Source organism: Callorhinus ursinus, unplaced genomic scaffold (genome assembly GCF_003265705.2).
Source record: "Callorhinus ursinus isolate GAN/ISIS: 27379988/994484 unplaced genomic scaffold, GSC_fseal_2.0 scaffold4, whole genome shotgun sequence".
Lineage (NCBI taxonomy): Eukaryota > Metazoa > Chordata > Mammalia > Carnivora > Otariidae > Callorhinus > Callorhinus ursinus.
Window position 1 is genome coordinate 7,931,235 of NW_027397066.1, and position 23,460 is coordinate 7,954,694.

A 23,460-nucleotide genomic window follows, 5' to 3' on the forward strand; every position below is an offset into this window, starting at 1 on the left:
GGTGGCTCAGTCAGTTACATGTTTGCCTTCGGCTCAGGTCATGTTCCCAGGGTCCTGGGATTGAGCCCTTGCATTAGGCTCCCTGCTCAGTGGGAAGCCTGCTTCTCCCTCTCCCTCTGCCTGCAGCTCTGCCTACTTGTGCTCTCTCTCTCTCTGTCAGATAAATAAATAAAATCTTTTAAAAAAAGGGAATTAAATCAGATAGTCCTTGCTTTCTTAGCAAGAAACAGTACAACAAAACCCATCTACTTTCCTAATAAGAACCTGAATGAGCTCTGGAGTACAGGCCCTTTAAGGGAACAGTTCTTCTCGTGAACAGACAACATCTGCCTAGAAGTCATTGTTGCTTGAAAAATCACAGAGGAGAAAAGAAGGCAAGTTCTAAAGAGTTGGGTTCAGACAAAGCTGAGTATGAATCTCTGCCATTCCTGTCCATTTGCATATCCGCTCAGAGCTCATTTTTTCCTTTAGAAAACAAACAGATGTGGTGTGCCTGGGTGGCTCAGTCAGTTAAGTGTCTGACTCTTGGTTTCAACTTAGGGTTCTGGGATCCAGCCAGGCCTGGGCTCTGCACTCATTGGGGAGTCTGCTTGAGGATTCTCTCTCTCCCTCTCCCCCTACACCCCACCGCTGCTCGTGTTCGCTCACACACTCTTTCTCTCTAAACTAAATAAATAAATCTTTTAAAAAATAAAATAAACAAATGCAATGGTACTTGTGCAGAATGCAGTACTTTGAGGTTGAGGTAAGATGACACAGCTACTCTGCGGCACATAGCAGGTCAACAATATATATTGAGTGGCTGAATACGGAAAATATTCATTCTGTGCCTGATTTTAAATAATGCCATTAACCAGAGTGTTGATGTTGCCTGAGCTGACTTACATTCACCTGAAAAGCAAGTGATGCTGAACGAGCACAGTGGAGCAAGAGGAAGAGAGCCCCACGGAAAATCAAGCAACTAGCTTCTCTCCTTTGGAATAATTGAGAATTGGAGCTGTTTCTTGCGCAGAGCATATCACTCTACCTTTGATTTGGCCAGTGTTAGTCCCCTCACAGGTGGGATATGACATTCATGCTGGGGCATGTAGGAAATTTTCCATGCTTTTTCATCCAACATGCATCCAAATGGAGGTAGAATAATGACCCCCAAAGATGTCTGTATCTTAATACCTAGAAGGTGAATATGTTACCTTGTGTTGTGTTATGAGTTGACTGGTGTCCATGCCAAAATTCAAGCGGTAAAGTCCTAAGTCCCAGGACCTCAGAATGTGACTGCATTTTAAATTAGAGACTTTACAGAGGTAATTAAGTGAAAATGAGGTCACTAGTATGGGCCCTAATCCAAGGACTGGTGTCTTTATAAGAGGAGGAGATTAGGGCTCAGACATGCACAGAGGAATAGCCATATGAAGTCACATGGAGAAGGAGGTCATCTACAAGCTAAGGAGAGAAACCCTCAGGGGAAATCCACCCTACCATCTGACCTTGATCTCAGACTTCTAAGTTCCAGAATAATGAGGACATACATTTCTGTAGTTTAGGCTACCCAGTCTGTAGTACCATGTTAGGGTAGCCCTAGACAACTAATGTAGTCTCATAAAGTATTTGGTTGTTGCTCTGTAAGAGAATGTAGAACTCTGGGTCAGTCTTACAAATAAGGATATTGTCTCCCTAAAGTCATATTACCCCAATGCTCTGTTTCTGTTTCTTTTGCATATATGTTACTCTTTATTCCAAGTGTTAATTCTTAGTATTTTTTTCAAGACATTTAAAAATAATCATATTTACCACATGTACATCAAATAATGCTAATATCTCAATGGAAGTGACAGCAAGTGGATGCATTAATTATACACTGATGCATAACAAATTGCCCCCAAAGTTCATGCCTTAACACAACACACATTTATTATCTCATGATGCCTGTGGGTCAGGAATCCAGTCATGGCTGACCTGGGTTCTCTGGCTCAGAGTAGCTCAGGTTCTAGGCAAGGTGTGTGTGTGTGTGTGTGTGTGTCAGTACTGTTGTTACGTGGAGGCTCAGTGAGGGAGGATCACTCACTTATTCAGCTGTCCGCAGGATCTGGTTCCTTGCAGGCTGTTAGACTGAGCGCCATCCTCCCCGGCCATTCCAGGGACCTCCCTCAGTTCCTTGGCATCCGTAGGGATGCTCATAACATAGCAGTCAGCTTCCTCCTGCTGAACAAGTGAGACAACCTAAGAAGGCACTCAAAATGGAAAGCATTATCTTTCTATAACCTAATCTCAGAAGCAACATCCTGCCACATTTGTCATATTCTATTTGCTGGAAGCAAGTCAGTAAGTCCAGCCCACACTGAAGGGGTTGAATTCACCGGGAAGATGAACTTCAGGAAGCAGAGATCATGGAGGCCAGCTTGGAAGCATGGAGGCCAGTCCATCCATGAGCAGGCAATCAGAGTCATGACAGAAGCATGGCCAACAATAACAGTCAGATGTCGTCCATCGTGAGATAATCCAATTCCATATATATATAAAATGTAAAAAGAAAAAAAATCTTAAAGCCAATGAAATACAATATGTTATTTCTTAAGATCCTGGGAACATCACCTTTAAGTCGTGTTTTATAACACTTTTTTCCTATAACTTCCACATGACCTTTCTAATTACATGTTATAATAGAGAATAAAGAAAGTAAAAAACACAAAATCAAATTTTGAGGCACCTGTTGATTGGTAAGTCATCCCATCAGTCAAGAGATGGATACTGCTATCTCCTAGGAATGTGTACCAACCTTCAAAATGTTTGATGTGTTCAGAGAAAGAAGATCATTTTAACTTGACCATTAGGGACTTTCAGCTTCCAGCTGGCTGGTCAGGGAAGGAAAACCTCACAAAGAGGTGGGACCTGGGCCGGAGTCCCGGAATCATGGGCTTGGTTTCAGCAGAGGAGTCTGAAATGGCAAAATTCTCTACTGACTTTACTGCAGAAGTGAGGAGAAAAAGAAGCATTTGCCGACACAGAGTGAATCACTAGAGACATTTATACTAGGTACATTTATACCTCCACCTCTCTCTACTCAGGGGTTAAACTACATTTTAAAGTACACTTTTCACGTGTTTTAGCAAAAGTAATATTTGTTCATTATAGCTAATTTGGAAAATCACAGAAAACGAGAAAGGAGGAAAAAACAAAACAAGACAATAATATCACTAGCCACCCAAAGGCACTTCCTGGATTAAGACTGGGTAAATGATAAGGGAAATAAAAAATGAAATTGAAACTGCCAGTTTGTTGTACTTAGAATTTCTAAGTTTAACTTTATTAAGCATAACATTTCTTGTACATTTAGGTGCCCAGTTTCTTAGAAACAGGTGCAAGCAGGGGCAAGGTGTCTGATTTAAAAAATTCAATTACTGTATAATTCTTCAGTATTTTCTTAGTGAGGGAAAAAAAATCTTGTCTGATTGTGCATGGAATTCTGAAGAAGGTCAAGTAGACCTGTGACCCAATTATTACTTGTTTTTTCGGGGGGGGGGTAAAGGAAGAGGGAGAAAGAGAATCTTAAGCAGGTTCCACGCCCAGTGCGGAGCCTGAGGCAGGGCTCAATCTCACAACCCTGAGATCATGACCTGAGCTGAAATCAGGAGTGAGATGCTAACTGACTGAGCCACCCAGGTGCCCCTAACCTAATTCTTGAACCAGAAATAAAGAAGTGGTTCAAGGCACATGGAGAGGTTTTCTTTTACCACTCAGGTCAAGGCAAAGAACACTGAGATCATTCCTCAAGATGCCAGTGCCTGTGCTCATCATTACTCTTTCTGTCTTCCCCCAAGGTCATGACTCTCCCGACTTTTAAAACTGGAGACTAATTTTGCAAACTTTGGAACTTTACTTAAATGCAATCATACAGTATTCTTCTGTGTTTCAATCTTTTGTTCAATGATGTTTATGAGAGTCATCCATGCTGTTTCATGGAGCTGAAGTGCATTGTTACTGTTGAAAAGCATTATACTGTATGTGAATACTGAATGTTCTTAGTCATCCTACTGTTGATGGTATTTGGGTTGTTTCCAATTTAGGACTTTTGAGATCATGCTTCTGTGAACACTCTAGTGCATGATTTTTTTGGTGCACATTGCTCCACACTTGGGAATGCAATTGCTGTATCACAGGACTTGCAAATGTAGGACCTGAGTGGTTAATATCTGTTTTCCAGAGAGGTTGGGCCAACTCCTTCCCCACAGGAGTGTGTGAGTTTCCATTGCTCTGCTTCTTCTCAAGCACTTTGTGCCATCAGTCTATTTAATTGTAGGCACTCAGTTGTATGCAGTGGTGTGTCATTCTGGTTTTAATTTGGATTTTTGTGATGACCAGTGAGGTCAATCACATTATCCTGCATTTAAAGACTATTTGGATATCCCCTTTTATGAAGTGCCAATTCATATCTTTTGCCCATGTTTTTCCCCTATTGCATTGTTTATCTTTTTGTTATCAACTTATAGAAGATATTTACATATTTGGGACGAGTTATTGGGCCTCAGTTTTCTCACCTAGAAAATGGGGAAGAAAAGAATATCTATCTCACATGATATCGTCACCAGGATTATATGAGTGAATCCATGTAAAAGTTTAGAACCATATGTGGCACTCAGCATGTGTAATACATATTTATTATTCTTATTAGCCAAGACCACTGCTAGCAGGTTGTGGACACAGAACTCCAAAGAGGCCTTCCTCCTTCTGTGAGAGTTGAAATAAAATAGAGTTACTTATGTCAAAGTGTTTAAGATGAAGCCAGGAAATCATTAAGGGGGTGGGCCTTATGCATGTTCTCATTGGATGGAACCATGAACTTTTGAACTGCGCCAAATGGCAAGTAATCCAAGGACTCTGCACAAAAACTTGCAAGTTGCCACAGTAATAGCCTTTTCCTTAGTGAATGAAAGCCTTAGCAACCAATTACAGGTAGCCAAGATTAGTTTTCTGCCACCAACATCAATCCAAATTCTTTGTAAGCAATGTATACAAGCATTTCTTTTTGTCTCTAAAAACCCTTGACTTTTGTTCCCTAGTGGACACGACTTGGGTTGCTACCCAAATCTCTGCTCCCCAAATTGTGATTCTGAGAACTCCAAATAAATGCTTTTGTCTTACTTCAGATCTGCCTCTTTTCTTGGTGGTCGCTTATATTTATGTGACTTTGTCTAGCATGGCCAGAAGGACTGACACTCACCACCTTCACCCCTCACTGGGCCCACCCAGGACCCCAAAGGTAGCTATGGAGGGAAACACTGCTATCATTTTATGACCATCAGCACACTATTTTTAAAATATTAAATTCGTGCTTTTCCTCTGAGGAGAACAGGTTTTCAAGTTTTCAAATTGAAAATTACTGAAGAAGCATCTCACAGCCCTTACACATTGCAGTTGGCGTTTGGCATGTTAATTCCAGAAGTTTTAACAGAATGATTTTGCACCAGGAGGTTAAAAAAACAAAACCTTGCCGAACACAGAAATAAAATGTATTAAAAATTAAAGGACGTGCAATGTGAGCAATGAAGTATTTTGGGCAATGTGCCCATTCCTACCTCATCCAACTTCCTTTGGTTCACCAGCCACACTTAGGAAAAAAAAGGACCATTTTTCTCTTCTCCTGTACTGGGAATTGTTTTGCTCCTGGTGGCCAAGGCAATAAGAATTCCTTATAAGCAAACAAATAAACACACTGTAATCAGCCTGCTTTGCTCCCTCCATCTGTGAAATTCTCACAGACAGACTAAATAAATATTTTTTTTCTGGAGTGGAGCGTGAGGAGGACCATAATTTAGGCCTTTACAACCCAAAATGACATGCAATCTTTCATTTATTATTCCTCATGGAGAATGGCTACTAATATCTTCTTTCTAGGTCCCTTAATTAAATTCAGCTTCTTATATGTTTCTCTTGATTCATTCCCTTTCGTCCCTGGATTAATCTACTTCTTCACAGTTGTAATTTCTCAACTATTAAATTTCATTTACCTCATTTAAATTTCTGTAGATTTTGCTCCCCGAGTGGAAAGTTTGTTTATTTTTTCACTTCTCTCCCCAGGCAAGGAAACTATCCCGCTCAGACCAGAGCTAACTAATTTGTGAACACTCACACTGATACGGATTATACCGCATAAAAGTGTGAGCATAGAGAGATTTTAGAAAGAGAGAGGGATTGGCCCAACACAGTCAAGAGTGATCTCCCTCTTCCTTGAAGACCTTCTAAATAGTTGCTATTTTTGCTGATCATTTGCTTCCTTTTCCCTGTAGAGCATACATGCCTACTGCTGTGTGGCTCACAGTGCCCCCTGTGGCAAGATTTGGCATTGACACGCTGTGGCCAGTGCCAATGTGAGCAGCAGATTAATTAGCCTCCCTGGAGCGGAAACTTTCAAAGGCATCACAAGTTTCCACTAGCACTTTTGTTCTTCTGTCCCAAGTCCCAGAATGAGAGGGTACATAGAGCCACAGGAAGCTCGCTGTGGCCTCCTGCATATGACATGACCAAGAAATACATGTCTGAGGGTTGGGGGTTGGGGGTTACTTTCAGTCTTTCTTTGAAATGGTTTGTTTTCTTGTCTTCAAGGTACAGTCCTTGAAAACAGGGGATGCATTTTCTTTGTTGGGCATCTGCATAAATTTGGTCCCTGGCAGTCAGTTGGCACTAAGAAGTGTTTGTTGAATGACTGAATGACACAATGAAGACCTCCAGTGAGAAGCATCTGTCCTCTGCTATGGCAGCTGTGCCCACTGGGAAATGTTTCTCACTCTGAGCAGACATCTGATACTCCAAGACTTCCACTATGGACATTGGTTCTATCCCTTGGGCTCATATAAGTCCCTCCTCCCCCAATATCTTGTCCCTAAGACAGCCCTCTAGTGTTTTAAAACAACACTCTTATCCAGTTCAGGAGCTTACCTTTGCAGATTAAATATTCCCAGTCCTCATTCTTTTTGTTATCTTCCGTGGTTTCAACCTCTTTAACCTTTAACCAAAGGACTCCCTTTTGCAGGTACACTAGTTTGACCATGTCCCTCCCAGAATGTGGAATCTGGAATTAGCATCAGCTTTCATGTGTGGGCCACAGCAGCACAAAGTGAGAAAGGGTCATCTCCTCTGGACGAATCCTCCATCTGGACTAATTACACTGAGTCTAACACAGCCTTTGCTATTCTTGGCAGCCACATCACACTGCTGACTCATACTGAGTCAACCAAATCCCTTAAGCTTTATTCACAAGCCTTTATTACCAAAATTTGCCTCAACTCGTGCAGTAGGTTTAGGGGACCCCAATATAGCTCCTAGTACTTGTCCTTGTTCAGTTCTCTGCCTCATTTCATCTGGTCCATGGTTCCTGTCTATTTGGGAAAAGGAAGGATTTATTCCTGGGGCTAGAAATTCACCTACGAGCCAACAGGAAGTAGAAACAACCTTATCCCATCAACTCTGGCCCACCTAGTGAGATCTGCTGTCTGGTTCAGGAGGCTGTGCTTAACTGTATCACATTTTATGGTGTCTTTGTTTAATTTCTCAAGGAGAACAGTAGAGTAGCATTGAGATCCAGTCCCAACTAGCAGGTCTATTTACGTATGACAGAGGCTAAGATGGTTCTCATAATCTCTACCTCTTAGTATTCAAGCCTCTGCATAATTCCTTCTGCTTGAGTGTGATGTGTCCTCTAATTTGTTTCCAAACACTAGAATATGGCAAAGGTGATCGAATAGAGGTGATTGCCTGCACACAATTATGTTACATGAGATTATAATTGCCTTGCTAGGAGACTGTCTTGCTGGCTACAAAGAAGCCACACATGTTGTGAGCTGCCCTTCAGGGAAAGTCACATGGCAAGGAAATGAGAGTAACCTCTAACTGACAGTCAGCAAGACACTCAGGTTCTCTCTCTTATGGCCTGCAAGAAACAGAATGCTTCCAACAATCACGTGGGGCCAGAAGAGGACTTTTTCCCCAGTCACACCTTGAAGTGAGGCTGCAGCCTTGGCCCAACGCCTTGATTGTAGCTTTTAGGGGAGACTCTGAAGCAGAGAACCAAGAGAAACTGGGACTGGACTCTTGATCCCCAGAAACTGATAAAATAGATGTGTGTTGTTTTTAGCTGTTAAGTTTGTTGTAAATTGTTACTCAGTGATATGTAGCTATTATACCATGCAATTATGTGGTAGAAACCAAATTCAGGGATGCCTGGGTGTCTCAGACGGTTGAGCATCTGCCTTCAGCTCAGATCAGGATCCCAGGGTCCTGGGATCAAGCGCCACATTGGGTTCCTTGCTCAGCGGGGAGCCTGCTTCTCCCTCTCCCACTGCCCCTCTCCAGCTCGTGTTTGTTCTCTCTTTCTCTCTCTCAAATAAATCAATAAAAATCATTTAAAAAAAGAAAGAAACCAAATTCAGTTAGAAGCCAATGCACCATGAAACCCAGAAAACACAAGCCCATTGTCTCTTTTTGATGAGCTGGATTGACTTACAGAGACTTTCATGATTCCCATATACTATTCCACCAGGATGTAAAAAGCACCTTGACATCCAATCTCAGAAATAGAGTTGTTTTGTTTTGTTTTGTTTTGTTTTGTTTAGTATTTGCCCAGAATAACCTTCTGCTCATCTATCTCATCCAATGGTCCCGGCTCGCCCTCTTCTTCTACTTTCTGGATCCTTTGGTTCTACGCCCAGGTCTCAATATTTGTTTCCTGCCGTCCTGGTCTCCTAACTTTGATTCTGGTTTTGATCCCACCTTTATTCTCATTGAGAGACATTTCCATGTTGGTTCTGTTATCTTCCAGGTCTGGCTCTCCCAGACTCCCTGCCAAAGAGGAAGTATGCATTATTCTAGGCCCCTTACTGGTGAAATACCTCCAGCCAATAGTGTGGCCTTCAACACATAGTAGATATGATGACAGTGAGGTCAATAATGTCACCTCAGGCCACTTTGTATTTCCACTGGGGCTTTATCCTCTTTGAGCTTGAGCCTTATCATCATCATCATCATCCTCATATTAAAATTCTGTCACTTCCAAATAAAATCTTAAAAAAAAAAGTCACTCACTTAACCGAGTCACCCAAGTGCTTTTTTTTTTTTTTTTAGATTTTATTTATTTATTTGAGAGAGAGAGAATGAGAGAGAGAGAGAAAGCACATGAGACGGGGGGAGGGTCAGAGGGAGAAGCAGACTCCCTGCCGAGCAGGGAACCCGATGCCGGACTCGATCCAGGGACTCCAGGATCATGACCTGAGCCGAAAGCAGTCGCCCAACCAACTGAGCCACCCAGGCGCCCAACCCAAGTGCCTTTTGGGGCGCCTGGGTGGCTCAGTCATTGAGCGTCCGCCTTCGGCTCAGGTCATGATCCCAGGGTCCTGGGTTCAAGCCCCGCATCGGGCTCCCTGCTCAGCAGGAGGCCTGCTTCTCCCTCTCCCACTCTCCGAGCTTGTGTTCCCTCTCTCGCTGTGTGTCTCTCTGTCAAATAAATAAAATCTTTAAAAAATAAATAAATAAAATAAAATTCTGTCACTTCCATATATGTGCTAATGGCCCTGTGGTGAATGACCAGGGCAATGGTTTGTAGATCATAGGAAAGCATTAGCTTGAATCCTGCTTGTCATTTCTGATGGCTCACAGACTGAACGCTGGGGCCTGAGGGAAAAGCTGATGACTCAGCTTTTGTATTTGTACCGTCCACACTATTTTTACATGTGGCTGAGCTTGCCAGAGATGGAAAGGGCCCCTGGATTCCCTTAGTCCTAATGCACCTTCAATACTATGTTTGTAAACACAGAGAATCCAGGAGCCCGGGTCCCACTCACCCAGTCTAGTTCTCTAAAAGCAATGGATCTTTGAGCTTAGGCACATGGGTCCTCCTCACAGACTTGACCTTTCAGGTTCAGGCAATTTTCCTTAATGTATTACTGCTGAGGCAAAATATATGCAATGAGCAACTTGAGTCATGCCACAAATGGGCCTAGAATTACAGAAAGGTCAGAAATGGGACTGAGTTAACCATTAATTCACACCCCTAAGTTCACCAACAGAAAAATAGTAACTCAGGAAGCTGAAGTACCTGGATCAAACTCAGGCAGCTAATTAACCAGCGTCTAGAGTTGACTTCAGGCAAGGTAGCCATGGTGTTCTTTGAAAGGCCATAAAGCGAAGTCTGGAGGAGAAAGTCCATTACTTCCAATTGCTTGGAGCAGAGGTGAGTTAGAACATGGGAGGCTGGACCTGAGAGCGCAGGCACCAGATCCAAGAACGACAATTCTCCATCTCCTTGTCTAGACGTTGAGGAGTCCAGATAACAGACAGGGACGAGAATAGCATTTGTGGACTCAAGGGTTCCAGGGTCCAAGAAGAGCAGGTATCATTGCAGGCGTCATGTCTTTCCCCCAGGGGCTTCTGTATGGACAGAGCAGGCTTCCTAGACAGAGTTTTGATAGTATAAGACAGTTTATTTTCTTGTTTCTGTGCCTAAGCATTTAGTGAAGGGCTTATTGATTTTCATTATTGTTAATTCCAGCCTGGCCTCAGCTGTACAGTGGGGAGTTAATAGAAAAGTGTTTTTGTCTGGGCCAGAGTGTTTGAAAAAGATTACTACCCTCTGAATCCAGCAGGACGGTGATAGCGGGAACCAAAGAAGGGTGCAAAGGAACAGAGAATCTGAAAAATGAGGTCAGAGCCTCAGAATCAGCTGGCCCTTCCTCCCAGATATCCTCTTTCGAGCGTCAACACCGGAGGGACTGGTTTTTATTTTTGTTCCTTACAATCCACTTAGGGCCTAGATTAAAGGATCCCCAGGGTCTCCACGACTTATCACCACCCCGCCCCATGGTTCTCTCTCTGTTTCCCGGTATCCCTGTAGCTTTTAACGGAACATAGAAGCCTCCACTTGCAATCTGCCTTGTTTCAGAGTTTGCTGTAAGTGGGTCTGTCCATCCTACCAGATTTTACTCTTTTCAAGGCAAGGGAAGTATCTATTTTATTTGCCCCTCCTCTAGCCCCCATCCACAGCAGCTGAAATAATGACTTGAAGGTAGCAGGTGATCAAGAAATATGTGTTCTGTTAAGAAGCAACAGCAGTATGTTGAGTTAGGCCTGTAGTCTCTGAAGTCAAACAACCTGGATTTGAAGTGTGGCTCCACTGAGCGCCCACCTTGTGACTTCCACCAGGATACGTGGCTTCTCTGTGACCCTGTTTCTTAATCTGAAGAACGCGATGTTTGTTGTATCTACTTGTTGGGTTAGCGTATTAAGAGAGTTATTTCATGAAAAGTGCTTAGAACATTGCACTGTCTCGCATTTACCCAAAGCCCTCCCGAAGTTAGATCCTTCGGACCCTGTGGTCCTAACTCTGTGCATGACGCTCTGTGTCCCCCCCAGAGTGTGGCATATGGCCTGGGAGAGTAGGGAGCTCCAACCTGAATCTGTCAACACTCCCCGGCCCCCACCCTGACACCACATTCAGCATAACCTTCCCTACATCTCAGCTGTCCTCTCCCTAACATGCACAGATGTGTCTCAAGGCTATGGTAGTTTTGGCTCAGTTTCCTTGGGCAGAGGGAAAGAATCCCAATCAGAATTAAATCAATTTAACTCTGCCATGGTCTCCCAAAGCTGTACTGTAGAAACATCGCCTCTCTACAGATATACATCTCCCTTTGATCTCCTGCTTTGCTTTCATTTATTCCACAAAGGGTTAGGGCTGGAACTGCATCTCTTTGTCTCCTTGTTGACCACACTGAGAATTTCAGGTTTTGTTTTCTGATGTATTGTGGAGAAGGAGATCTAGGTCTCTGGGGCCTCGGGGTTTGTAACTCTGTAGAGAGGATCCCCTGTCCTGTTCTGAGGGGTTGTTGATTGGGACGGGGTTTCCTCTGGAGGAATCGGTAAGTAATAATTTTGTGTTGAGCACCTGGGCATGTTGCATTCTTTCTACGTCAGTAGTTCTCAAAATGTGGTCCGGGACCAGAAGCCTCAGCTGCACCTGAGAGTTTTTTAGACCTAGCAATCCTCAGATATCAACCAAGACCTTCTGAATCAGAAACTCTGAGGGTGTGGCCAGCACTGTGCATTGTTACAAGTCTCCAAGAGATGCTGGTGCATGAAAAATCAAGAACACTTACTCTGGGCTTCAAATCACCACTTTGTGGGATGAAACTACAGATGACCAGGGAAATCCCCGCAAGGTGTCTATTCCATACCTTCATCAGGTAAGAGACTTCACAGGATATTTCTCAAACTTCCATGATGACAAGTATCATGTGACAGAACTCGTTAAAAATCATTCTCAGTTTCCACCCTTGTCCCCCTGAATCAGAACTTTTGAAAGAAGAGCCTGGGAAGTTAATTTTTTAATCAGAATTGCAGATGAATCTTATCAGTGAAACTTAGGAAACTCTTCTTGAAGGTGGGAGAGGTGGCTGGTGTGGCCTATTTCTATCCACCATGTCAGAGATGAGTACTGAGGGGTTGAAAGCTGTCAGAAGAACAGATTATTAGGAAATTATTCATTATGTTTGGCCCAGTGAAGTGGGTGAAACACAGCTGCATGAGTCTACACAGGAGCTGCATAAAAAGCCTTTCCAGGCATCCTCATCTGTCCTTGTAACTGCTTCCAGACACATGTTGTCCCCTGACATTCCTTCCCTGGTCTCCAGAGCCTCTGAATGAGGCAGAAGTGAGAGTGCCCTTGCTCCTGGTAAGTAGCCTACTTTCTGCTCCTTGCAGACTGGAAGACTTCACCTACGTATGCCTTTTGTTCCTGCTGACACTCTTTCTACCTAATGCTCATTCATTTCTCCTCCTCTAGCCACAGATAATTTGTCCTGTGCTGAAAGAATTCTTACCCATTAGTGGTTTTCTACTGTTCTAAAGACAAAGTCCAAAATCCTACATGTGGCCTGACTCTGCTTATTGAGACTAAGCAGAGACTTCCTTACAAGCAATGAAGACTGACTCATGCTAACATAGGCGAGGGATTATTGAAGGATTCTCAGGGTTCACAGAACAACAAGGAGGACCAGATGTGGAGATGGGTAATCACCAGGAAGAGCTGACCATCAAGGACTGCAGCAGAGATCAAACACAGGCATGAGCTGGTCTGCTCAGACCACCCTGGCAATGATGATTGACCTCTGTTCCCATATGATTGCATTGCTCTCTCAAGAGCAAAACCCTAGCACTGATTGTCCACTTGCTGGGCCCAATCCATGTACTAACCCCCTGGTGACTCAAGCCAGGACTAGAAGAACTCTGGTTGCTTTTCCTTTTCTAGGGAGGGGCGTGTGCTTCTCCCTAAGACTCTATTAACAGTGGTTTCCCAAGCGGGAGACTGCAGAGAGCAGGCAGGGAGGGTCAGTTGTCAGAGAAGCTACAACTGATAAGTGTCTACCATGCCAGTGCTCCAGCTTTTGACAATACAAATATTTGGAGAAAAAGAGAAGTTTATATAAAACTCAAAGACTTTCTTAAAATTAATGGCAGCAAACAGCCTTCTCTTCTTTCTTCTTGTCTTGGACTTTCCCTTCTCATTTATCTTGGAAGTGATGCTCTCTTTCTCAGTACTAGGGAAATTTTAGACCTTTGGAGGAAGAGATGGAAATGTAATATTCCAAATCATGAGAAAAAGGAAATTAGAAGTTGTATTCATGGAAGTTGCTGAATTAAAACCGCCAAGGATTAGGGTCAATTTGGGATCCTTCTCTTCATCCATAGCACACAAATATTCGTTTAAAGTTGGTCCTTCCTTAGAGTTTGAAGGTCCTCATAACATAGGACTTAAAAATTACCTGATGGATTTTCGTCTGTGAGAAAATAATCCAAAATAATTGGGGGGGAGGTTTGTACAGAAAGATGCTCATTCAGCTTTATTTATAATAGCCTTCAAATTGGAAACAACCTAAATGGGATGAGTATCTATATGGTATGTTCACTTCACGGTATGCTATGCTTACAAAGCATTTAAAATGTGTTTGTTAAAAAGTGAAGTGAAAAATCAGGGCATTAAATATACTCGCAATTATTTGGAAGAGATTTTAAAAAACAAAAAACGTACCAAGTAAGAAGACCCAGGAGTTAGATACACAACATTATGACAGAGATTGCCTTTAGATGATAGGGTTATTGGTAATCAATTTAAAGCACATTTCTGCTTGTCACCTTTTGCAATTCTTTAATTCCCCCAAATTTTACTTGGAGCATGGATGTATTTATTTACACACAAATAAAACAACCTTTGTTTACAACAACAATAAATGTGCTTCCATTTTGCATGTGGGATCTTTAGAGATAGCCCCCCTCTTGCTGAAGTCACCAGTAGCATTGGTCCCAGTAACCAAATCCAATAGGCATGTTCTGCCCTCATTTTACTAAGCCCTCCAACAGTAATTCACAGGGTTAATCAGTCTTTCTTGACACTTTGTCTACTATTTTCTTTTAATTTTTTGAAGCTTTTATCCATTTTAGAGAGAGAGAGAGCACTCAAGTGGGGAAAAGGGCAGAGGGAAAGAATCCCAAGCCGGCTCTGTGCTGAGTGCAGAGCCTGGTGGTGGTGGTGGGGCGGGGGGGCTCAATCCCATGACCCTGAGATCATGACCTGAGCCGAAATCAAGAATTGGACGCGTAGCTTAACTGACTGAGCCATCCAGGCACCCCATCTGTCTAATATTCTCTGAAATACCATTCTCCCGGGAGCCTGCTTGCTTCCCCCTGCCATTCTTGACTTCTTTGCCTCTTCCTCAGTTTTTCTTGATTGTTCCTTCTCTTCTACTGAAACTCTAAGTGTTAGAACTTCCTCCCATGAATGCCTTCTTTTGTTACTGAAGCAATCCTATCTACTCTCTCTCCATTATGGCTCCTTGTTGGTTTATGTGTCCAGCCTTCCTTCTCTTGTGACTGCTAGTCTGTTTACTCAACATCTCCATTAAAATATCTCTCAGATATTTAAAACTTAGGTCCAAAATTGAATTCTTTATCTTCTACTTTATGGCATAGAGACAGAATGAAGACCCATGTGTCCATTGATATACTCAACAACAGTGAAATGCAATTTTCCTATTTTTTTTAATTTAAAAATGAATGAAAATAGAAGTTTCAATATTTTCTTCCTAAATCTCAATGGCTCATCTTGGTTACCCACTAAAGTGTATATAACCCCTTTCACAACAAGTGTTTGGATTTCTCAAAATCATAAATACTTTTTTCCTTCGGCTAGTAGGATTCCAATTCTTTTAAAATTAAAATTAGACAGAAATTCCAGACCTCAAAAAGACTTGGACAATAAAACAAGGTCCTAGTTGAACACAGCCCACCTGCTTCCATGTAAGGGGGAGAAAAATAAAAAAAGTTTTTACTTCAACCAGTGACTACAACAAAGTATTCTGAGGTTAAAAAAATAATCGATTCTAATAAGGGACATAGATAATTATTTCTTTATTGCAGTAACTTCAATGAGGACATCCCTCTATTCTTTATTGGCAAAATCAACCAATATGACAGCATAATTTTGGACAGATATTTGGCACAGGAACTCTGTGACATACCTATTCAAGTTCTAGCAGTACATCTAGAGATCTTCATTAATTTCATATTCCTTTTTCTTCCAAAAGTAAAGGAAGATTCAGTGACATGATCAGTGTTGGCCAGTTTTGGGGTTATAAAAGGGGATTTGAACCAAGATCTTTTAGACACTTGTTAGCTAAAATGTGATGTAGGCATCATGGATATCAGTGTCACCTGCAAGCTTATTAGAAATACAGTTTCTCAGGCTCAAGCCCTGACCCACTGAGTCAGAATCTACATTTTTAACAAGATCCCTAGGCGATTCATTTGCACACTAAACTTTCTGAAGCATTGTTCTAGAACTATAAATATTTTGGTTTCTTAAAATCTAGCTTTTTCTTGCTCTCAGTGATTTAAATTATGTTTATAATAATTGTGACTCTTCAGCTTTTACTTAATAAAAATTAGTTAATAAAAATGTAAGCTTAGAAATATTTATTGAAATTGGGAATAAGAAAATAACTCATTTAAAATCAGGCAAAAATAGGGGCACCTTGGTGGCTCAGTCGGTTAAGCGTTTGCCTTCCGCTCAGGTCATGATCCCGGGGTCCTGGGGTTGAGCCCCGCATCGGGCTCCTTGCTCCGCGGGGAGCCTGCTTTCTCCCTCTCCTCCCCACTTGTGCACTCTCTCACTATCTCTGTCTCTCTCAAATAAATAAATAAAATCTAAAAAAAAAAAGAGCAAAAAAGTAAAATCGGACAAAAGGTTTGAATATACATTTCACTAAAGAAAATAGATGATGGCAAGTAAGACGATGATCACAAGTAAGCAAGATGCTCAACATCATCAGTCATAAGGAGAATGCGGATTAAATCCAGAACGAAATGCCACTCAACACTCTCTAGAATTGCTATAACTACAACAACAGTAATAATACCTGACAATACTAAGTTTGGTGAGGTGGTAGACTAGTATTGTGACACATTGCAGGTGGGGATGCAAAATGGTACAATCACTTTGGAAAATAGCTTCACAATGTCTTACAAAGTTAGACATGTACTCATCCCATGATTCAGCAATTCCACTTCTACGTATTTACCTAAGGACCAAAACTTAGGTCACATAGAAACATGTATGTAAATATATATGGCAGTTTCATTGATAATCACCAAAACCTGGGAACAACCCAAATGTCCTTTAACTGATGAATGGATGAACAAGCACTGGTGTACCCATACAATAGAATGCCCCAGGGCCACAAACAAGAGCGAATTACTGATACACACAACAACAGGGATGAAGCTCAAATACATCACACATTATGCAAATGAACAAAGCCGGATTTCCATTTATATGACATTGTGTAAAAGGCAAATCTATAGGGATGAAGAACTAAGGGTGGTCGCCAGGGTTACAGGGTAGGTGGAGTATCTGAATACAAAGGGTTTGAATAGAAAGCAGTTGCTGTGTGTTAATGGAGCTGTCTGGTATCCTGATTGTGGTGGTGGTTACACTGGCCTATGTCCAGTCTCATAAAACTGTACATAAAAGAGAATACTGTAATGTATGCTTATTAAAAATAAATATACAAAAGTCACATATTGTTTGCAGGGCATGCTTTTCACTTTTCAGCCACGCCAAAGAGACACCTCACAAGCTCAACATGTGACTGATGTCACGGGATGGCACCCTGTGGCAGCGAGTCTGTAGCCCTTCACCCTTCACCACCTTTCCGCCACACTGCTGTGGAGGCGTGCAGACTGCTCGCTTTATTTGTTTCCAGCCTCCCCTTTTCTGAGCTGTGTTCTTCTCTTGTAAAGAAGGCAGGACCTGGAACACACAGGAGGGAAATGGGAGCATAGTGATTTGCATACTCTAATTAAACTGCTGTAGCATGAGCTTTCTTTCTTTGGTTATACTGGAATGGAAACAAAGGTGTGCCTCTCATTCAGAGTTTGGAGTGTCATCCTTGGGAACCGGCATGAATAAAATAGACCAGGAAGGCTTGCGTGCCTTACAACCTTAATGCAGCTGTCTGCTGCACAACTTAAGGGCAGAGCACCAGGCATCACAGTCTTTTGTGGACTGGCCTTTATCTCAGGTAAGTGGGCTCTGTCCGGTTGGATTTCTTCCTGACAGGTGCGCAGGGAAAGATGAGAGCCTGGCCCATGGGTGAATGATTACTTCTCATCCATGGAATTCATTTTCATATTTGAAATGCCGCATAATCTGGGGGTGGATATAGAGCACTGAATCGGAAATCCAGGATACGCAGACTTTGTGAGGACGAGGACCTCGCTGCCCGTACTTAGGTGAGAAACTTAACACTTTAATGCCTGAAATAACTCATGAGGGGCAATTCGTCATAAAAATGCAGACAATTTACACATGGTTTAAGTTTATAAAGTGCTTTCACACAGTTTAATCCTTTTAAACTTCAGGTTCAGATGGGGAAAGAATGGCTCAGTGCCATTCAGTGTTTGGTTTTATAGGACGGGGGATGTCTCAGCTCTATATTCACTCTCTCAAGATCTTTTAGTTAATGAAGCAGATTTGATCCCAGACTTAGCTCATTCCCAAATCACAGAATTTGAGATCTGCCTTTTTCTTTTTCTTTTCTTTTCTCTCTTTCTTGTTTGTTTGTTTGTTAAAAAAAATACATTATAGGGGCGCCTGGGTGGCTCAGTCGTTAAGCATCTGCCTTCGGCTCAGGTCAAGATCCCAGGGTCCTGGGATCGAGCCCCACATTGGGCTTTCTGCTCGGCGGGAAGCCTGCTTCTCCCTCTCCCACTCCCCCTCTTGTGTTCCCTCTCTCGCTGTCTCTCTCTCTCTGTTAAATAAATAAAATATATATAAAAAAAATTAAGATGAGTTAAGTGAGGTCCAGAGACGAGAATGGGTAAAGGTCATTCAACCTGTAAATTGCATCCTTAGAAAGTTAGGCCACAGGCTTGGGAAATACAATGCTAGGGGACCCAGTACTATATGGACGGTGTTCATAACATCTGTGTAAGATGCTGAATTACTTTGTATCTATACTAACAATTGAGAAAGCATAAATGGAGGCAATTTATGAGGTGCTTTGAATTCTTTAGGGCCAATAATGTCATACAAATGGTGGCTAATGGAACATAAAGAGAAAATAAAAATAAAAGGAGACACAATTTCAGTTGGGGTGGTGGGTTAAAATTCAAGTTAGGCATACTGAAGTGGAAATAAATTGAAATAACTTATTAATCCTAAAGTTAAATTAGAGATGTAATTGTGAACGTCATAACCTTAACTAGAAATAGGTTTTTTCCCTTCTGTCCCTAGAGTGGTCTGGCAGTGGTGTCTTCCCGTGCCGCAGCACTCACGTGGAAAGCATGGCAAGGACACTGAACAACCACATCTCATTCTACAATCCCAGGTAGTTCTTGAACTAAAGAGAACCAACACTCCTTGGAGACCATCAGGGAGAGGAAAATTTACCCCTGCCCCTTTTGGTTCTTTTGGCTGGTCTAATAATTAAATTAGCATAAGACAGATTAACAGGAGAAAAGCAAATTTACTTCACACTTATGGGAGGTCATAGAAATATGAGACCCAAAGAAGTGACCAAAGCAGGCAGTTTTTATACTTTTTAGACAAAGAAACAATAAATTTGTAGAACTTACAAGACAAGACATTTAGGCTTGGGTACTAATTAGTGCTAATTAGTGAAGAAACTAAGCAGAGTTTATTTATGCAGTGTCTGGGCCCTGAATTCCCTGTTTCTGGTGATAAGGATATCTCTCTACCTCCTGGTGCAGGGAGGGGAACCTTAACATAAGAGATTTATTCTTGCTTTCTCGGGGACAGAGAGGAGAGTCAGAATGTCCTTCTTGCACCGGTTGTTTCTCAAGTAACTTGAGTCAAAGTAATCAATATGCCACTTTGGTGTGTTTTGGGGAAGCTTGCCCTGAGCCCCATCAAGATCAATTTCCTGCTCTTATAAGAACACCAGTCATGGGATGGCTGGATAGCTCAGTCATTGAGCGTCTGCCTTTGCCTCAGGTCATGATCCCACGGTCTTGGGATTGAGCCCTGCATCGAGCTCCCTGCTCAGCAGGAAGTCTGCTTCTCCCTCTCCCACTCCCCCTGCTTGTGTGCCCTCTCTCGCTGTCTCTCTGTCAAATAAATAAATAAAATCTTATAAAAAAAATTAAAAAAAAAAAAGAACACCAGTCATTTGGATTAGGGTCCACCTTAATGACCTCACTTAAATTTAGTTACTCCTTTGAAGATCCTATCTCCAAATACAGTTGTATTATGAGGTCCTGGGGGGTTGGGCCTTCCAAATGAATTCAGGGAAGGATACAATTTGGCCTATAACATATTCTATATCACAGATGTAATGAAGGAAGAGTACAAAGACATCAGGTTGAAGGAATAGACATGTCTGGGGACATTCTTATTGACATAATAAGTCAAACATGATTCTAAGAGGAACCCAGGTAAGAAATAGCTGCTAGGGTTTGAGTCACCTTGAAGTCCCAATGGTGTCCCTTGTTCTGGTCAATAATCAATTCACAGATAACTCTACAAGTTCAGTAGGTCTACTGTAATCATTCTGTTTGGTAGGGGACTGTAACTTGGAAAGATGCATTAAAATATATTAAGGTACATAAATAAATAAGAAATTAGCTAAATCTATAAAATTACTAATTTTCCCATAGGTTGAGTATAAATATAAATGTTTTATAATTGTTGTGATAATTTGTGAATATCATGCCTATTTTAAGGTGTCTGAAGCACTTAAGGGAATGTGGCACATTAGGCTTATGCTTTTATTGACACAGGAATTTGACTAAGGTTTGTAATTAACTTTTAAATGTGTAAGAAGATTAATAAAGTTTACATTTTGATTTATTAGTTGCGTAAGCTTAAATGTTTAGAGAAATTTCACTTAATATACTTTTAAGTATAATTACATTGAACACTAAAAGAAAGTGCAGGTAATATATTTGATTTTCTACATACACAGAAAGCCCTTCAGAGGTAATTCCCCTAGCAGGAGTCCAGAGGTGGTTTGGAGCTGGAAATAGGTGTGATGTCAACAGTCCTTGGCACAGAGGGATGTGTGGTGTGAACTCGTGGCCCTCACACCCACACACCTCCCCTTCCCACTTCCCAGGACTCTTGGCTGTTAATTCCAGTGTAAAAAAAGAGGCTGAGTTTCCCTCAAATATATATTTCACTAACTTTACTCCTTTGATCCTGCCTCACTAGGAAATACTGTGGCTAGCCCTGTATTTCTTAAAGGGGTGGGCATTGGGGAAGATAATTTGCCATCAAAGTGGTTTGAATAAAATTGTTCCTACAATCACTCACTGACTTTCAACAGCCCCATTTGTGCTCCAGGTTTTCCCACACCCTTAACTTTGCTCATGTCACTACCCCCTCTTCTAGTACTTTCTCCATCCATCTTTACTCAGAGGTGACCCAAAGCTTGGGTTCACCCTACAAGAAGACATTAATAGTATACCCAGGAAATTTCTCTGGCCCAGAGTCTGCTGTTGATGAGAAAATTGATTTAATAAATTTAATTCATTAAAAGTGTCCATGATTCAAGGTGTTACTAGAGTACCCCATTACTATTTGCATTTCAAAATAGGGCTATAAAGAAAGCACATGCTTAATCTGAAAGAGTTATCTGAATACTGGACATGAGTTCAAATCAGCTTTTCAAAATATATTCATGTGCCCATGATTATGCTATGTACCAGGTTCCTGGTTTCAGTCATGGCATCACTATTTATGGGAAACTTAACCACATAGAAATTAATGCCAGTAGCTATCATGTTTTGAGCACCTCCATAAGTGCTATTTGGTACTTTGTGTACATCAGGACATGAAATACTCCCTCTACCCAGTGTTCCATGGCTTATTTTCCCGAAGATGACAATTAGAGACTTAAAAATGTCAAGGTAGTTCTCATAGTAATATCTGGGTAGAGCTGAAATTCGAATTTTGGTCTTATAAGCTATAAATCTATTCACTATAAATCTAGTTCACTTTTTACAATGATTCACTGTCGTTTTACCCCTTGAATCTAAGTTTCCTTTTGGTGAAATAATCATAATGATACCTACCAGGAGATCCTTGTGCATCCAATGACATTGATATGAAGAAAAGGCACTCCTCTTTCCATGGTGAAATTCAGGGTGGCTGGGCATTTTCAAACTTCCAGGCTACTATGTCCCAAAAACCTGGTTTTACATATATTTGTGTTTATAATTATATTTACATTGGTATTTACACATCTATAAATACTAGAGGTAAGGTTGGCCTGTCTCTCAATTTGGGGCAGAGTGTGGATGGACAGTGAGGTGGGCACCCATTTACCCTTCCACTTGGCTCAGTATCAGGGTCTAGGTTTGCCATTGCTCAGAGTAGGGTTGCCAGATTAACAAATACAAATATAGAGTTTCCAGTGACATTTACAACAGGTAAACAATATTTTTTAAGTAAAATTATGTCTCATGTAATATTTGTAGGGAACATTGGGGCATACTTATAAAAAATTTATTTATTTGAAATTCAAATATAAGTGGACATCTTCTATTCTATCTAGCAACCCTGATCATAAGCCCTGGGTCTAGAATTGGCAGCTCTCACCACAGATAGGCTCTTCCTAACAGGGAACTGACACATCAGATATGAACAGGCCAGTAGACAGAGGGCCAGGCTGACCCTCAGTGACTGCCCCAAAGACAAAGAAAAGGAAAAGACAGGTACCAGTTACAAAGGACAAGATTAAACATCTCCAGTGTTCATAGAGGAGTTGGCCCTCTAACAAAAAGGATAGTTTCTTTTCCCATCTGATGTTGACCTGATTTTCTTCTTTTATTTAGAAAAACAGACAATTTTGCTTTTCTGCTCAACTCAAATTTGGGAAACTTCTAGGTTGCTATCAGCTCAACTCTTTATTTTTTTTTTTCCCTTGTTGTGGGGTCACATGCATTCGTAGTACACTAAAATATGCAAAAACAAAAAAAAATACCTTTCTATTTCTATTTCTTATTTAGTCTTTCTACTCCAGTGGGTCCTGGAAGAGAATCTAAATTTGGTCCAATCTGGAAAGCTAAGTCCTATCTAATAATTGAAGTGATCTTTTTGTAATAACACATTTCTTTAGTGTTAAATGTTTTCAGCATTAAATGGTCTTTCAGAGTATTTTCCCCATATCCTTATTTTTCACCAAGATGTAGAAGAGGGGCTCATAGATCCATGAGTCTGCACTGGTAAGAACCAATAACCAGTCTGGGGGGCTCCCTGAACTGAAGACTGCCCAGGGGTCAGCATGTGAACCTCATGCCTGGAGTTCCAGATCCTGGCTTTTCTACTGAGAGACAAGCATCCTCTCACACTGCAACCTCTTTCAGGGAATGACTCTCAGCATCTGCTGGACCATCTGTGCTCTCAGTAATGTTCCATTCCCTCTTCGTGTCGGTGGGGAACTTCTGGATACTGTCACTAGCTCCTTGGAGCCAGCTGTCTAGCCTTCTCCCTCCACTTCTGTTCAGCCTCACCCACCTCTGCTCATGCAGCGTGGCCATGGAGAGTGTTTCTCCTGGGGGCTGGCTGCTTTCTGAAGCTTTCCCTGGAGAACCATGTCATTGGTTCCTCGTTATATTGAGTTCCCCCAAACCTTCCTGAATGTGTTTCAAGCCCTCACTCTTGCTGGGGCCAAATGAAGACCACTCCATCTTAGTCGCTCGGTCTACTTCTGCCACTGATCAATTCTCCAAAATTTGCTGGGGTCCAAAGAGGCACATTTCAACCTTCACTATACCATGCCCTGAGTTCTGTCTACCTCAGTAACTAAAAAGTAGGTCCCACTTCGCTCTCAATCTCTCCACAAAACCCCCGGGAACTCAGAACAGTATGTTTCTTTGTAACAAAGCCTGACTATAGAGATC